This window comes from Hemiscyllium ocellatum, chromosome 23 (genome assembly GCF_020745735.1).
Source record: "Hemiscyllium ocellatum isolate sHemOce1 chromosome 23, sHemOce1.pat.X.cur, whole genome shotgun sequence".
Taxonomy (NCBI): Eukaryota; Metazoa; Chordata; class Chondrichthyes; order Orectolobiformes; family Hemiscylliidae; genus Hemiscyllium; species Hemiscyllium ocellatum.
The window spans coordinates 20,102,160-20,116,178 of NC_083423.1; the positions used below are offsets into that span (position 1 = coordinate 20,102,160).

Consider the following 14,019-nt stretch of genomic DNA (forward strand, 5'->3'; position numbering starts at 1 on the left):
TTAACTTCAATCTGCATCCTTTTATTTCAGGTTCATCTGCCACTAGAAACTGTTCTCCTTGTTCTGGTACCATGGCCTGTGTTGCATTAACTGGTCTCAGTTTGGGAAGACTTTCTCCAGATGATGGAGGAACTTAGCCAGATGTCCAGATCCACTTGATATCTGGTATCCTCTAATAGGAAGGGTGTGCATATAGATATTAATGTAAAAGAAAAGAAAATGCATATATATATATATATATATATATATAAAACGCAGCCTCAGGGCAGTCAAAGGCTCTTTACAGCTAAAAAACTTCTTTTGAGTTTGGTCACTGGTATAACATAGGAAGTTCAACAGCTGCTTTATCTCCAACAAACAGAAATAAGATAAATGACCAGATTATTTGTACTAGCAGTGCTGTGAGTAGATCAAGCTAGTCCAAGGCACATGAAGAACTCCACTTCTCTTCTACAGTGGTGTCATGGGATCTTTCACATCCAATTGATAGAGTTTCGATATGATGTCTCAGATAGCACTTCTGACAGGACTGACACCATTAGTCCTGCACTGGGAACATTAGGTCAAATGATACTCCTCTGTGGGACTTGAATCCACAATTAAGCAGGATTGGACTTGGTTTGTAATGCCTTCCACAAGTAAAAAACCATACAGCTGATAGAAAATTTATTGCATTGACATGGTTCAGTGAAAGTCAAATGTGTGAGAAAGGACAAAAAAACTAACAAATGGATTAAAGGTAAGGCTGTGATCTCTAAACAGAAAATAAACTATTCTGGTTGTTGGATGATCATTCAAAAATTCTAAGTCCTGATTATTTATTTCTATCATTCGACCAAATAAAACAGGGCTCGTCCGGGATTTGAACCCGGGACCTCTCGCAGCTTAGAGTGGTAATTTCCCCTAAGCGAGAATCATGCCCCTAGACCAACGAGCCCTCTTCTACTCATAACTGAAGATTTTTAAGTTCTTTCTCAGAACTGCCACGTCTCTGCTACTTCAAGCTGCACATCAGAGCTCTATGGAATGTGGATCAGGTTACATAGAGACTCAACAGCAGCACAATATACGCACATGTTCCTCATCAGCTCGGCAATGTTTAAGGGAGCTGTGCAGATCAGTAAAACACAAATTTTAAACTTGAATTGAGTCCTCTGATCTAAACCAGCTGGTATTTGCAGTAATATAATTAGTCTCAGTGCTTGTTTTTTACTATGCCAGGCAACTCAAAGGAATCAGCCAAGGTTCAGATCATTAAGCAACAGTTTTGCTGGGGAATACAGGTGAGGATATGGTAAAGTTTTTGCCGTGCTGCTCCGTATAATCAACTAGCTGGTTTGAAAAGTGTAAGGGTCTCAACTAGGATTACAGCATCAGGAACTTGTGGATTCAAGACACACTCCAAAATCTCACACAAATAGATTGACAGTCAGCACATGCACTACACTTCAGAATATTTAATTTGCTAAAAATCACCTTTTCAGGCATTTGGAAAGGTGTTTCCTTTTCTTTTCAGGTTTAGAATATAGATTATAGAACTTCTTCGACTGTGAAATTCATGAAGTTTGCCATAAATCTGTTAAGGAGAATCTGAACTAAATAAATGCATATAAATACACAGCTATCCTGCACTTTATTTAAACAGTTAGTGGGTGTCCTCTGAAGGTTGGGATGGGAATAGTAAAATTAGGTTCATCTTTGTGAGCATACTATGGTACAGACTTTCTTTGTGCTGCATGTATGTGGAGGCTACGCTTTGGTAACTCAAGCATCATTCCTTAAACTGCTATGTGCAGGGAAATCACACAGATGTGACTGTTCTTAGAGAGGACAGGAAACATAACAACAACAGAGAGGCTCGTTGGTCTAGGGGCATGATTCTCGCTTAGGGTACTACCAAAGCTGAAATTGCGAGAGGTCCCGGGTTCAAATCCCGGACGAGCCCTGTTTTTTCTTTAACTCTTTCACCAGATAGATTAAAAACAATGAATTACACAATTTTATTTTACAACGTTTCTTTGCTGTATAATTCTACTGTCATTACTCTAGCATCTCAAATAAATTCAATCTCAACCAATCTTGCCCCCCATCCCATCCCCAATGAACTTAAGTATTGCCAATTTTCCCTATTTATGACCTGTTCATCCACACCCTATTGTGTTATGTCTCATAATAAACATACCTTTAAGAGGGATGCTCAACATCATAACGGTATTATATCTGAGGGTATAAAAGTCCTACACTTCATCTTGCCAGAGATCACTTGAAGCCTGACATTTTATTCAAACTATGTTGCTCAGTTGTAATCTAACAAATGAATATTAGCCCAGACAATAATGTGTTTTGAATGTAACATTTGTATGCAATAGCTAGTTATAATAAATATCTTGGATTCTGCAATACTATAATATGTTTCTTATATTATGTGAAATATCATAAACATTACTGTATCGGCAAAAATATCCTGATAGAGGTAAGGTTATATCCTGGCTAGAAGCAATGGCCATCTATAAAAAAACCGAATACTTTGGTGGAAAATATTTGGTAAACTAATTGAAGAACAACTGGACAACTGCTTTGAATTCAGACGATCAACAATATCAGTTTCGCTGTGTATAGATGCTGTATTGATCTGTAAATAGGGCATTATCTACCAATAAGCCTGAGCTAATTTCTTTTCATTGAAATGTAATCTCATTCAAGATAATTTATTTTTAAAATTGCCTGAATTAAGAATATGAAAAAGAAGTCACAGTCCACTTTACAGCTGAGATACTACAGAGAACTGGAAACTTACTTTGCTCTGTCCTGACAGTTGATATGCGAGTAAACTCTCTCACTACAGCTGCACAGTCTGGTTCTAAAAGAAAGCACTTTTATTTTCGACTGACACACAGTCAAGGTGATTTTCAAGAAGAAAATCTTTTTAAGATTTTTCATTTTTTAAAGGCTGAATCATGGATAGCAGAAACTGTATTATGGAATGGGCATGTAATGACACCTTTACTAAATTACAATGGTTCTATTTTACACATAAAGTGATGTATAATTGAGAAAAGAATCATAACAATGTTGTTTCATGCTAATGAGTAGGGGCTTTGCAGAATTAATCTTTTCAATGATGATCAGAAAGATCCGGGAAATCATTTCAAATCGGCTCAAGGTATGAATTAACTTCAAGATTAACAAACTCAAGCTCTTGTTGTACAGACAGTAATCCCAAAAATCCATTGACCAGTTTGTCGGAACATGCCCAGCAAAAGGCATGAGTTTACTTTTCTAAGGAGGGACTGTCAGAGGTTCTCATTAAGTTAGTCATCAGCACAAAACCATTTGAAGCCTTTAGGAATGATCATTTCAACAAGAGATAGCATTGTAGCATTGAAGCATTACTTTAGAATGAAAGCAAATATGAAGCTATAATGGCAGACCAACAACAACTACATGCTTTATGTGTAATCAATACTTTGGTTATGGTCAGCAAAACAAGAACATCTGTATCAAATGCTTTTGTTGCATTCAAAAACTGTCCAACTTTTCTTGATATCTGGAAAGCAAGAGATATTATGGCACTAAGGGACATTGGGCATGCATGTACAGGAAATCTGGTTCGAAAGGTCAAGCAACAGGTCAAGACAAAACTCTGATGACCAATAAGACACAACACTGGTGGTAAGAAAAGTGTTAAGAATTTGCACAAAGCAAACACATCAGTGAAGTTCTGAGTCAAAAAAGCAGCATCAGGATATGGCCGAGTTTTTAATATTGTTAATATCACAAATCATGTTGACTGTATAAGGTGATAGGAAGCTTATGCAACCATTCATATAATATATCCTGAAAAGGCAGGACAATTCTCCCTAAATGCTGAAATCAACACAGGAGCTAGAGTTAATTTTACTAATAATAACTGCTATTTTACAAGTATTAATTCCTTCAGTTCTTCTTTCCCAATAGATGTTTGCTTTAATAACACTTATGGAAATTTATTTCTGTTTCCTCCTATGAAGATGAAACTAAAATAGTTATTTAATTGCTCTGCCATTTCCTTGTTCTCATGTATCAATTTTCCTGTTTCATACTGTCTGGGTCTTACATTAGTCTGCACTAATCTTTTTCTTCTTATCTAATTATAGAAGTCCTAACAGTCTGCACTTATGATGTTTGCAAGATTACTCTCATACTCTATTTTTCCTCTCTTGATCAAGCTCTTGATCCATGTTTGCCGAATTCCAAACTGCTCCAAATCCTCAAACTTGCTACTTTTTTCAAGCAACTTAATATGGCTTCTTTTTGAATCTCACACTAGACTTAATTTCTTGTATTAGTCACAGGTGGGTCACAGGTTGATTTTGTTCAAAAGGAACGTATAACTGCTGTAAGACTCACCCTTTGTGGGACCAGAGGGCATAATCTTAGATTCAGGGATTGTGCCTTTAAAACAGACATGAGGACGAATTTCTTCTGTCAGAAGGTAGTCAGTCTGTGGAATTCTTGACTGCACAGGGCTATCAATACTGGGTTGTTAAGTATGTTCAAGGCTGAGAAAGACAGATTTTTAATCAGTAAGGGAATTAGGGGTTATGAGGATAAGGCATGAAAGTGGAATCGCTGATCATCAGACCAGCCATGATCTCATTGAACCATGCAGCAGACTCAGTGGGTTGAATGACCTACATCTGCTCCTAGGTCTTGTGGTCTTTTGTCAATTCATGCATTCATTCCTGAAATATTAGCCACTGCCTATTCACTACCATATCTTTTAATAATGCTACCCAGTCTGTCGTAGCCAAATCACTCCTCATACCTTTGCAGTTTCCTTTGTTTTGTTTTAAGACCTTAGTTTCAGATTGGACTATTTCACTTTCTATAAAGAATTGTCACGTTATGGCCACTTTTTCCTAAAAGAGCTCTCGCTACCAAATTATTAATTAACCCCCTTTTCATTGCATGAAAGGAAATCTAAGTCGAGTAGTTGGTTCCTCAAAGTACTGGTCTAAAAAAAGTTTTCTGCCTACACTCCAGAAATTCATCTTCCAAAGTATTATTGTTAATGTAGTTTGCCCAGTTTATTTGTAGATTAAAATCAGTTGTTACGTGTATCCCTAATTTCTCACTTATAGCCATCCCCTACCTTAACACGATAGTTTGGAGACCTCCAGACCACTCCCACTAATGTTTTCCACCTCTTGTTGCTTTTTAGCTCAACCAAAATTGACTCCACATCTAGATTTCCTGTGTCAAAATCTTTTCCTACGACAGCACTGGTTTCATATTTCAGTTTAATGCCATGCCACTTCCTTTTCCTTCCGGCGTGCCTTTCCCAAACATTGAATACTCTTCAATGTTTAGTTTCCAGCCCTTGTCACCACAGAGGTATATATCTGTGCTTGCAACTATATCATACACATTAACAAATCTTTGTCCTGTCAGTTGATGTATCTTATTGCAAATAGATGCATTCAATATAATACCTAAAACTTGTTTTTTTTTATTTACAGTTTTAGATATTCTTTTTGTACAATAGCACTGTTTACTGTTAGCCTTAGTGCTTTCCACTTTACTATCTTCCATTTCCATCCTTGTTTTCACCATCATTTCTCCTTGCTCATATTCCCAACCCCCTGCCACTCTTGTTTAAACTCTCCCCTAAAGTACTAGCAAATGCCTGTAAGAATATTGGTCCTGATCTTGTTGGGCACAACCCATCCAGCGTCTACAGATTCTATCTTCCATAGAATCAATCCCAATGCCTCAAGAATCCAAATCCTTCCCTCCTACATTATCCCTCCAGCCACACACTGAACAAGTCTATTCTGTTCCTGATCACTTGCAAGTAGCAATGGGACTTAATCTGAGATTACTAACCAGATAGAGATCCTTAAGATTTATGAAGAGCTACACTGTATCATTGTTATTTTTACAGCTTCTTGCTAAGAGGATCCCGAACAATCTCTGCTTTGCCAATTTGTTTAAGATTTGGAGATGTATCCTGTCAGGCCCCAGTAATTCATCCTGAGCCCATTGTCTATTTTCACTTAATTGTAAGAGTCCATCACTAAATCAAAACCCTTAAATTAGTAAATGTTATTATAGAGGCCAACTGAAAGGTAATGTTTCTCTCTCTGGTTATGGATGCCTAGAACGAGTTTATTTTTTAAATTCAAGAATATAATGGAAAAGTTGGTTAAAACTTCAAGACTGTATGAAATGAATACAGAAGACTTCAAAGCACGAATATGAATATGTTTATAAAGAGTGAAGTAGTGAGATAATCTTATACATTCATTTAAAACATAGTCTTGAGTCATAAAATTTTAAAGGATTATATAGTTACTAATTTAAACACACAGAGTTAAAGTTAATTCTACTACAAAGTTTACATTTAGTTAAACGTAATTGCTTCTCATTTAAGGCACTACAAATGGAAACAATACCAACACAGAACACATCTATTATTGCATATTTCTTCTTCTAGTAACTCCCTCATAGCTATCCTCTGATGCCTGATAAGGATTTAATGAGCAAGGAGAAGGGCAACCAGAAGTGTACGCAGTATTCTAACAGTGACCTCCTTCTGTAATTTGGAACACACTAGTGTATTCCTTCATTCTATTCATAATCCCATGATGTATTTCTCGGCCAAGTTAGGCCAAGCAGAGTCACATGATCTTAAAGTACTAAAATATCTAACAATTACAGTGAACCAAGATAATATATTAGATTAATCAATGAATACATTTTGATTTTGCAATTACAACCAAACCAATCTTCAAACGTCAGTTTACCAACATACTCAGCATCAAAAGACCAAATTTCTACATAGTTGCAATATTTTGTACGTAAAATGTGTGTATGAGTTCTCCTGTTGCACAACCATATGGATGGCAACCCCATCTGTGCACTCATGCCCGATGTGCTATAGCAGGCAATGCCTTACCTACAGCTTTGGAATGATTCTTATGAATAAATGTTATTATTTACCATGAGGGGATGATCATGATTACAAAATCAAGGAGGTTATACATGGCTCTGATGAGCCTGCATTTGAAGTGTTGCACACAGTACTGGTCACCTTTTTTATGGAAGGATGTATACGCATTGGAGGCAGTTCACATAAGCTTTCCAAGCTGAACAGGTAGGCTGTCTTATGAAGGGAAGTCAGACTGGTTAGGCTTGTAACAGCTGAAGTTTAGAAGAGTAAGAGGTGACTATAGAAACATATAAGATTCTGAAGGGTCATGGCAATGTAAATATGGATAGGATATCTCTCCTTCTCTGGGAAAGTCCAGAACTAATGTTTGCTGTTTAAAAAAAAGGGTCACCCATTTAAAACACAGGCGGTGTGAAATTGAGGAAGCTAAATAATCAGTTGATAGAGAAAGGAATAAAAGATTATGCTTATAAACTAGAGTGTGGATTACATATGCTTACAAAGACCAGTTGGGTTGAATGGACCATTTTTGTTATTTTAAATAAATCTTTCATCAGTGATACCCCAGACAAGATTGTCAATATATGTTTCTCTATTAAAAAAACAAGTCCAAGGAACTAGACAAATTTATTAAATATCAATGGTAGGAAGGATAATGGAATTCTTAACCAGCAATGTAGTGCAAAAAAGAAATCATAAATATTGACATATATACCAAAGTACTAGGTCATCCTTGGCTGAAACTTGTTGAATTCTTTGATGAAGTAACAGGAAGAGTAAACAAGCGTAATGTATAGATGAAATATATTTGTACTTTCAAATGGCCTCACTTGAGGTACTGGATACTAAACTCATGACTAAGTTCAGAAGGTGTGGAGTCAGGGATCAAATAGCAGAGTGGGTAGCAAACTGGATACAAAACATAATATAGGAGTAGGAGTTAAAAGTAGCAGTCTGAGTGGTGTGCTGTGCTGGGCTCTGTGCCATATACCTCCCCTCACCAATCATGCCCAGGAGAAGAAAATATTATTTTAAACTTACTGATCATCTGGAGCTGCTGAAACCATGGGGGACAGCTTTAAGGCCAGAGTGAAATCAAATAAAGGAAGGGGGCATAAAGGAGTACAGCAGACAGGGCACTCCCCTACTGCATTGGGGGTGCCTGCAGCCAGCACTCAAATTCCCGTGGCAGCCCCTTTGGATCCAACAAGACAGCGGCATTTACTCTCGGAGTTTGCCAAACTCCATGAGTGGATCTAAGCAGCAGTCGAGCCACTATCTGCCATGCTGAAAAAACATGAGCAGGAAATCCAACTGCTGGATCGAAGAATGGAGGCAGTGGAGGAGAGGACCATGGCATTGGAAACCGTGGCAGAGGTCTCGGAAGGAAGGATCCGAACGCTGGAAGACCAGGTTCTGGTTCTTCAGGAACAAGTCGACGACCTGGAAAATAAAAATAGAAAGAAAAACTTACAGCTCATGGGTCTTCCAGAATGCGAGGAAGGCGAGGATCTTGTCGGCTTCGTGCAGGGGTGACTCCTGAAGTTCCTGGGGCTGGAGTTGGAGTCAGACGTGGAGCGGGCCCACCGGATTGCAATGCGCAGGTTTGGGTTGGACCTGCGCCCCTCGTCGCGGTCATACTGTAGCTCCTGTATTATAAAGAAAAACAGTTAATAGTTGAAACAGCAAGAAGACTGGGAAGCTTTAATGTACAAAGACTCAAGGATAATGTTTTGTCAGGACTTTTCAGGAGCCCTTATTAAGAAGAAGGACATTTGATGATGTCAAAAAAGAATTAAGGGACCTGAATATTCAATATTCTTTGAGGTACCCCGCCATGTTGCATTTTGCCCATGGAAGGAATGATATATAACTTTAACTATGCAGAAAAGGAAAGGACTTTGTGAAGTCTTTGAATTGAAGGACCTGAGTCAGGGTGGGAGGAGAGGGGGCATCGTTGCAGACAATGGTATGGGCTTTTTTTCTATTGCCCCTTTTTTTAACCTCTCTCCCCCTTTCTTTTTTGTGGTATTGATTTTATATATGTAGAACTTTGTTGTAAAATTGGAATTATTTTATATATTAGTCATTTGGGTATTATCTAGGGCCCTTTTTTTTACTGCTGTCCTTTTGATTTTGTATTGGGGGTGGCTATATCTGTCGTTAAGATGAGTGGAGGAGGAATGGGCATCCATTGTTAACTTTCAGAATGTAAATAACAGGTTTTCCTCATTTGTGAATTGGCTGGGGCTCGGATATGGCCTCAGCTAGAGGGAGTTAAGATGGCAGTAAGGTTTGGGAAGGGTGCCCCCTATGGGCAATGGGAAGATCTCTAGCAAATTGGGGTTATTTGGACGTTCGCTTCAGTTAAGCGTAGTGATTAATTTTAGTTTTTATAGGAGTAGTTTTTAGATCTCATAGAGTTCTAAATTAGATCTAAGTTAGATCTCTTTGTAACTCACCACGCCTCAGATAAGCTCCCTCCTCCTGGGAAACCATGGGCTGCCCTGGATGACCATGGCTAGTGATTTGTTCAGGTGGTGGATCTGGAATATAAAAGGGAGCCATTCTCCTATTAAAAGAAAGAAGGTGTTATCAAGTCTTAGGAAGGAAAGAGTGGACATCGCCCTACTGCAGGAGATGCATCTAACTGATAAGGAGCATCTGAAACTGCAGCAGGGGGATTATGACTGGGTATTCTTCTCCTCCTTTAGCTCTAAGTGTAGAGGAGTGGCTATACTGGTAAGAGGAATCCCCCTTTCTAGGTAAAGGAGCAGATTAAAGATGAACATGGACGGTTTATCATTCTTAAAGCCTTAATACATGGAGAAGAGTATGGTGATTTGAATGTATATTATACCCGGCGCACCCTCTTAAATTTCTAATTGATGCAGTGGCTAAATTAATGAATCTTGGGGTTTGCCATTCGATTATAAGAGGGGATTTTAATCTCCTAATAGATCCGAGATTGACAGGGTGCCAAAGACTACACCCATGCAGTCTAAACAGTTGGTGGATATGTGTGAAGAGTTGGGAATAGTGGATGTGCGAAGGCATGTCCACCCTAATGGAAGAGACTTTACCTTCTCCTCCAACCCACACAAGTGCCATAAGCAAACTGACATTTTTTTTTATGCCAACTGACGGTTTGGACAGAACATACAAAGTTGGGAATATAGCTGATTCAGATCATGCGCCAGTGTATCTAGATGTTAAAATCAAGGGTAGTGTAAATGGATGCACGTCACCGGAGCATGGATCCATTTTTGTTAGGGGATAGCAAATTTGTTGAGTATATTAGAAGAGAGTTCAGGGCCTTTTGGGATATCAACTCGGGTACGGACAGTAATCCGGCAATACTTTGGGAGGCCACTAAGGCATATTTACGAGGCCTGATCATCTCATATTTGACGACTAGAAGGAGGCAGAGGGAGGAGCAGCAATGGATGCTGGAGGCCCGGCTAAAGATAGCTGAGAAAACGTATTATAATAAGCCGTCATTGGTTAAACTACAATGGGTCACGGCTCTCTTGGCTGCTCTGGACTTGTTGCACACAAAAGTGGCTAAAAAAAGACTGTTTGAATTTGGAAATAAGTCAGGTAGATATCTGGCATATTTGACTAGGAGGAAAAAAGCTTCCCAATCTATTACATCTGTTAGGGAGAAAGCTGGTACGATTACCCTTGAGTTGAAGAAGATCAATGTTAGGTTTAGGGAATAATTTGCAGAGCTATATTAGTCAGAGGGGTTGAACATGGTACAAATGGGAATGCACTCCTTTTATGAAAATCTGAACCTCCCCAGTATAAACACAGAACAGGCTTCCCTTTTGAATGCACCTATAATGGTACAGGAAGTGCAGGAAGCAATAAGGCATCTCCAGGGTGGAAAAGCATTGGGGCCAGATGGATTCCCAAGTGAATTATGTAAGGAATTCATAAACACGTTGGTGGAGCCACTTCTGGGGATGTATAGCCATTCATATGCACAGGGTTGTCTGCCGCCTTCTCTTAGGGAGGCTAATATCTCCCTCATTTTAAAGAAGGGGAAAGACCCTGAGGAATGTGTTTCATACGGACCAATTTCACTGTTGAAGGTGGATTTTAAATTTCCATCCAAGATGCTGGCTCTAAGGTTGGAGAAGGTCCTGCCCTATATTGTAAAAGAAGACCAGATGGGTTTTGTTAAGGGCTGTAGCTCCTCCAACAATATCAGGAGGGTACTGAACATAGCACAGGAATGCCAGCAAAGATTGATTCCAAGATTGGCGGTCTCCCTTGACACAGAAAAGGCGTTTGATTGGATAGAATGGCTGTATCTGTTTGGGGTCCTACAGTGCTTTGGTTTGGGGGACCTTTTGCCAGATGGGTGGCAGTATTGCATAATGGTCCTAACACGACAGACATTACAAATGGTGCAAAGTCAGATAACTTTAACATTGGGAGAGGTAGTCGACAGGGCTGTCCTCTTTCACCACTGCTATTTACCTTGATGATTGAGCCGTTAGCTGAGGCTATCAGGAGGGATCCTGAAATAGTAGGGCCCAGGGTGGGAATAGGGGAGCATAACATTACCTTTAATTGACATTTAATTAATTTGTTTCTCAGGCTACAGGATCAACTTTACAAAATCGGAAGCCATGCCGGTGGATGGATTAATAGAGGCGCCTAATCTGAAGGATGGAATGCAGTTCCTGTTTAGATGGTTGTCAAAAGGCTTTTCATATTTGGGAATTTTTATTACCCCCTCCTTCCATCAGCTGTATAAAGCTAACTATGCATAACTACTAGAGAGGATAAAACAGGATTTGCAGTGGTGGGTGGGGTTACCACTATCGTGGTTGGGCCGAATAGCCCTGATTAAAATGAATGTTCTTCCCCGACTGCTGTACCCCATGAGAATGCTCCCGTTGTTGTTACCTGGACAAGTGTTACGGAGGCTCGATAGTTGGCCAGGGTCCTTTATCTGATACCACCAGCGTCCTCTCATTAAATTCACTAAATTGCAGCTTTTGCAGGCTGAGGGAGGGGTGGATCTTCCGGTTTTTAACAAATATCAAGTAAGTGCTCTGTTAACATATGTTGGTGACTAGGTACGGGGGAATTCGGATTCAATTTGGTTGATATTGAAGCTTTACAGTCGAGGTGCCCTTTAATTAATTTATTTTTTATGGATAAGATAAAATCCATGACCAAGCAGTGTAAGAGCCCAATTATTTTAAATATGGTGAGACCCTGGAGGATAATGAGGCAAGATGAGGGCAATTGGTCTGAGACCTCATGTTTTACCCCACTGGTGGGAGCCCAAGGATTTAAACCTGGGGCAATAGACTCTGGCTTTACGGCATGGGAGAATAAGAGAAATCTCCTGTCTGGGAAATTTATTCGAGGGGAAGGTCCTGATGTCATTTAGTCAGTAAAGTCAGAAATATGGATTGTCTAATCGGGACCTTTTCTGATACTTTCAGATAAGCAATTATATACAGAGGAAGACCACGCTCCTGGCTCAGTGTTACAATTCAGACATGGAGAAAAAAGTACTCTGGTGTGCGGGTGCTCTTTTAGTCAGTACTTTATATCATTTACAGAAACGTCGTGCCTTGGAGAACGTGGAAGGACTTGTAGGACAGGGAATTGAGAGCTAGGAGAGGATATTTCATCAGAGCTCTGGGGAAATATAAGGAAAATTTCAGTATGCAACAGAGCGCAAGCCACGCAATTGAAGATCTTACACAGAGCTCATATGGTGTCAGAGAGGTTAGCTAAGTTCAAAAGAGGAATGTCATGGTGTCCTAAATGTAAAATAAGTATAGGGACTCTTACACACTGCTACTGGTCATGTTTAAGATCCAGAGATACTGGAGTGCTATAGTAAGGGAGCTAAAGGACATCCTGGGGATTGAAATTCTTTTGAGGTTGCCAAATTTGCCCTCTCTGGAGGAACACAGGAAGAGCTTGTGTAACATTCTTACCTACTGTGCGAGAAAGAACATTTTAGTGAATTGGATGTCAGAAAAACCACCAGGTCTTATGGGGTGGCATAGGCTGATGATGGAGCATTTCCCCCAATATGGTGCACCTCAAAACGGAACAATTTTACTTGACGTGGCGGCCCTTTTTAAAATTATATTGACACAGACTTATCAGCAATATTAATTAGGGCCATGGTATAGCCATGGGAATCAGTCTGGGTTCCCATGGGACCCTGGGAGGGGGAGGCTGGGGGAAAAAGAATCCGGGTACTGTAGCTGGTGCTCCCAGGGATGGGAGCCTCAGTGGAGGTGTGATGTGTGAAATAGAAATAAGTAGTGAGATATTATTTAATTTATGTTACTTGAATTTAGTTTAATTTAATATTTATTTAATACATTTGTAGATACGTTTGTTTTGGTTGAATAATAATAGTACCACGTTATGGTTTTGTTGTACTGCCTCTACTTTCTGTTTTGATGGGTTTTTTTTGTATATAGATGTTTTGAAAAAGATTTAAAAAGGTCTTTAATAAAAATATTTTTAAGCAAAGTAGCTACTCAGAGTGCAGTAAGTCAGGAAAATCTTCTATGGGGATTGGTGCTGGAACTGTTGTTCACAATTTACATTAAAAATTTGAACTCAATTTTTAAAAATTCATTCATGGGCAATATGCATTGCTGGCTGGGCCAGCAGTTATTGTCTTTCTCAATTTGCCTCTGAGAAGATGATGGTGAGTTGACGTTTGAACCACGGCAGTCCAGTTGGTAGATAGACCCACCATGCCATTCGGCAGGGTGTTCCCAGATATTGACCCAGTCACACTGTAGGAATAATTAAATTTCCAAGTAAGAATACTGAATGGCTTGGAGGGGAAAATGCAGGTACTGGTGTTCCCATTAATCAGCGGCTTTTATCTTTCTAGATGGTGTTGGACATGAAGTTGGGGACCTTGGCAAATTGGATGTGCAATTTAAAAATTTGCAGAGTGCATAAATTGGGGATGTGTGTGTAATTGGTGTAAAACTAAAGGTGTTAAAGTACATAATGGCAAATGAATTTCAAAACAGTGAAGTGAGACATGATGTATTTTTAAAAGGCCAAAATTAAAGAGA

The 14,019-nt window shown here is 39.2% G+C and overlaps 2 non-coding genes across 2 annotated transcripts; one reads left to right on the top strand and one right to left on the bottom strand.

Annotated features, from left to right (window-relative positions):
- Positions 1-847: 847 nt before the first annotated feature.
- trnap-agg (transfer RNA proline (anticodon AGG)) lies at positions 848-937 on the bottom strand. The gene is given in 2 exon segments: positions 848-883; positions 902-937. It is a non-coding gene; the product is annotated as a tRNA-Pro (tRNA).
- A 918-nt stretch (positions 938-1,855) lies between these two features.
- Positions 1,856-1,945, top strand: trnap-agg (transfer RNA proline (anticodon AGG)). Its single transcript is given in 2 exon segments — positions 1,856-1,891; positions 1,910-1,945. It is a non-coding gene; the product is annotated as a tRNA-Pro (tRNA).
- Positions 1,946-14,019: the final 12,074 nt, after the last annotated feature.